Here is a 4,330-nt window from a genome sequence, read left to right as displayed (position 1 = left end):
AAGTTTCAGAAATTAAACTTTATTGAAATATTGTTTCATCAACTAGTAATTCTAACACTACTAATAAATGCTAGGGCAGGTGGTGGCATGGACAGCCTGGGGCACAAGTGCTGTCTTTAAAAGCTTTGCTTGCTGTACCCTTTGGAGCTGCCTCCTGGTCCCCTCACCCTCTGCCCGCCTTTTAAGAGCCTGTCCTGGGCAGCACGTCAGGGGCAAACAGCCCGGATGCCCAGCTGCAGACAGACATCCATGCCTGGAGGAGGAGGCCGCCTCTGGGTGCAGGAGGAGCTACTGGAATTCTTCCTCTCAGCCTTCTTTTAATGCCCTCAAGCATCTCCTGCACACAGATAGACCCCACCAGCAGCAGTAGAATAAATAGGCCCTGCAGCAGCAGGACTGCAGCTCTAGTGAATGAGACAAGCCTCTCTCCAGCAAGGTAGAGGAACCCAGGCACAAAACCCTGGTCTCTGCCTCCATGTTTGCCACCGTGCCCAGGACTAGGGGCAGCATGGGAGCTGCTGGCTGGGGCCATGTTGGTCACCCCCTCCCTCCGACTTCTCTCTACAGCCACCCTTTCAGCTGCAAGGCTAAGGCCAGTGGCTACAGCAGGTGCCATAATTTCAGGCAGCCCCTCATTGGGTTGGTCCTTGGCCGGAGCTCCCTCCAGCTCCAGCGCTGTCTCTGGAGGGGGCTCTTCCCATGCTGGCTCTGGCTCAACAGCTGGTGCTGGAAGTGCTCCTATTTCTTCAAATGGACCAGGAGCTGAAAAAGGAGAAAGGGTCCGCAGCGTCAGTCACTTTCCACTGGAATTTCCAAACACAGAAACAACCTCACTGAATTTAAAGGAGTTCCAGCCCCTAAACACTGCCCCTACAAAATCTTCCAGACTGCAGGCCACCTCACCTTGTGCCTGTGCCTCCATGGGCTCCCGAATCTCCTCCTGGACAGGGACAATGTGCAGATGCAGCCCCGATGGGATCTCTGGTGTGGCCTGGCCCTGCTAGGGCCTGCCCCGGGCTGCCCTGTGGTACCCGGGTGCGCCTTCTTACAAAGGGCCACAGGCGTCTGGGGTGAGGGATGAGCCTTCTTCGGCATCGTCGGAAAAGGCTCTCACTCCCTCCATTCCTGAAGCAGCAGCCTCTCGAAGTGGGGAAGCAACACGAGAACATCTTGCTCTCTCAAGCGTCTCCCACCAAGTGAGCTGGTTACTGGGCTGACCCTAGGATCTGGGCGCCTGGTTACCAGAGTTCTAAGTTCTGTTGGATGTGTCATCGAGGAAGTGAGGTCGCTTCTTTAAGGTTCCGTCCCCTTGGCCCCTTTCTTCCATAAGTCCTACTCAGGACTCCACTGGGCTGCTGACTGCTCACCCTCCCCCCAGGACACCTCCTTACCTAGACACCATTATGTCCACCCAGGGCCTGCTTGGACACCTGTGCCTGATGTTCACCGGGGGCCGGATGTCCTCCTCAGGCCTGATGTCCACCTAGGGCCTGATGTCTGCCTTGGGCCTATGTTCCTTTTGGGGCCTTGTGTTCACCTGGGGACTCTATTCAGCTGGGGCCTGATGGCTTACTGGGTCTTGTTGTTAACCTAAGGCCTTGTGTCCACCTGAGGTCTGGTGATCACCTGGGACTTGGGTATCAACCTGGGGTCTGGGTGTCTACTTAAGGCCGGATGTGCGCCTAAGGCCTGAGTTTTTACCTGGGCCTGATATTCTCCTGGGAACTGGCTGTGTACCTGGGTCTAATGTCCACCTGGAGCCTATGTATCTACCTAAGGCATGGTGTCTACCTGCGGCCTGATGTCCACAGGAGTCTGGTGTTCAAATGGGCCTGCTGTTCACCTAGGGCCTTGGTGTCCATCTGGGGCCTAGCTGTCAACTTGGGGCCTGGTGTACACCTTGAATCCAGGGTCCATCTGGGGCCTGATGTCTGCCTGCAGGACTGGCGTCCTCCTGAGTGAGGTGGGAGGATCTCTGGAGCTCAAGAGGTTGAGACCACAGTGAGCTGTGACTGTGCCACTGCCCTCCAGTCTGGGTGACAGAGTGAGACCCTGTCTCAAACAGATCAACAGAAAAACACACAAATTATATAGCTATACAAAAATATTTTCTTTCCTTTTAACCTTATTCTATGAGCTTTTTTCATTATTTATTTATTTATTTCACTTTTAAAACGTTTTTGTTAAAAACCAAGACACAAACATACACTTTCGCCTAAGCCTAAGCAGGGTCAGGATCATCAATTTCACTGTCCTCTACCGCCACATCTTGTCCCACTGGAAGGTCTTCAGGGGCAGAAACAGGCATGGGGCTGTCATCTCCTTGATAATAATGCCTTCTTCTGGAAACCTTCTGAAGGACCTGCCCGAGGCTGCTTCACAGTTAACTTAAAAAAAAAAAAAAGTAAGCATATACCCTAAAATAACAATCAAAAACATAGGATATTAAATACATAAAACATTAACATCAGCATCTATTATTTTCATCAAGCACTATGCACTGTACATAATTGTACACACCCACATCACCACAAACATGTAAACTCTGTGGTGTCCAATAAATCTGCCTTTCTTTACCTACAATTGTCTTGGTAAATTCTTTTACCACCCATCCCACAGTCCCAGAGAGTCACTGCTCCCCTATGACCATGAGTAAGGAGGATGTATAGCTGACACCACCCAGGAATATTCCCTGAGGCCAAGCTCAGGCCACAGATTATGGTGAAGCCTCCAACTTCCACACTGTAAGCCTCCATGGGCCTGGTGACCCCTGTCACCAGGCCACAGGGAGCATCTATGGGTGAGGCACTTGCAGAGTCCCCGGGGTATATATACCCCAGCACACTGGAGGCGCCTCCCCACACCCACAGCCCCAGGCATGTACAGGGGATCCACATTCCTGCACACAAACACCAGGTAATGCATGAGAGGAAGGGAGGCTACCTTGAGACTAAGCACTGCCTCACTACCTTAAAACACTCTGTCATCATGAGGGCGAACCAAAGATTGACTCGACTGGCAGTTTAGTCCATCACTTTGGCCCTTGAGTTACTAACATTGATGGAACTGTTCAAAGTTACTAACTTTGGGTTTTCTGCCCACGTAACAGCCGGAAGCTAAGATGGGAACATCAGTGTCAGTCAAATAAAGCAACATGCGTTAACTTAGGGACCGCTACACAAGCTCACCAGTACATCCTTCTGGTGCCACTAGGATGCCACTTACCCCTCTACATAAGAGAAAAGATTTTTAAAGTAGAATATGAATTATTGCTTTTTATGCAGATGCCATTATTAAACATTATAATTGCCCTGGTTTTTCCAAGTATGACATATAAACAGTTAAATTGATTCAAGATCATTAAATCATATGAAATAATTTTTATATACATTATCTGCTGGGTTGAATATTACATAAATCTTCTCCAACTCATAGGTAGTCTTACAGAGACAGAGGCATATTTTTCAAATTGCTGAGCCTGATATCAAACAATATAAATGCTGTTACGAATGCTGAGATGGATTTGCTTAATAGATGTCAAACCGGCCTGCCTTCACAGGAAGGGCATATAGCCGCTGCACTTGCACCAGACAATTTATTTGTGTGTCCGTGGACAAGAAGTAAAGAAAAACAATGAATAACTTCCAAAGCAGTGAACACATTGCAGCTGAGCTCTGGAATTCTTAGTAGAAACCATGAAAAGGGAATGAAAACACTTAGAGCAATTGCAGGTTAGAAACTGGGATTCACAGGAGGTTAATGGAGCACATTGTGTTAAGTGAAATGAGCCAGGCACAAAAAGACAACTACCACGTGATCTGACTTATGTGGAATGTAAACAATGGAACTCACAGAAGCAGGATGTGGAATGGAGGTTACCAGGGGCTGGGAGGCAGGGACTTGGGGAGACAGTGAAAGCATTCAAAATTGTAGTTAGACAGGAGGAATAATTTTAAGAGATACATTGCTCAACATGGTGACTGCAGTTAATGTATTGTATTCTTGAAAATCAAGAAGTGTTCTCACCAAAAAAGTAAGTATGCATATGTTCCTGAGCGCAATGTAATCATTCCACAATCTGCTTATTTCTAAACAGGTTTTACACAACGTATATACAATTTTATTTGCCATTTAAAAAAAGAATGAATTCTTTTTACAAAAAGAATTAAGTACTGGAAAACTAGTCACAGTTTAGGATAACTCTCTTTGTAAAATTAATGGTTCCTTTCTTAACCAACCCATTGGTCTATATTAGTTAATGAAATGAGACTTGGTTTATACTCTAAATCTGAACACAAAATTGTAGTCATCTTCTATGTATTAACTGATC

The 4,330-nt window shown here is 47.4% G+C and overlaps 1 pseudogene across 1 annotated transcript; it reads right to left on the bottom strand.

Annotated features, from left to right (window-relative positions):
• Positions 1-1,350, bottom strand: LOC697209 (CMT1A duplicated region transcript 15 protein-like protein; annotated as a pseudogene). Its single transcript, XR_003723635.2, has 2 exons — positions 904-1,350; positions 1-762 (listed from the first exon to the last, which is right to left on the bottom strand). The product of XR_003723635.2 is annotated as a CMT1A duplicated region transcript 15 protein-like protein (transcript).
• Between the last annotated feature and the right edge of the window lie 2,980 nt (positions 1,351-4,330).

Source organism: Macaca mulatta, chromosome 16 (genome assembly GCF_049350105.2).
Source record: "Macaca mulatta isolate MMU2019108-1 chromosome 16, T2T-MMU8v2.0, whole genome shotgun sequence".
Lineage (NCBI taxonomy): Eukaryota > Metazoa > Chordata > Mammalia > Primates > Cercopithecidae > Macaca > Macaca mulatta.
Note: the sequence above shows the minus strand (reverse complement) of the source record. Positions and strands in the feature narration are given on the sequence as shown.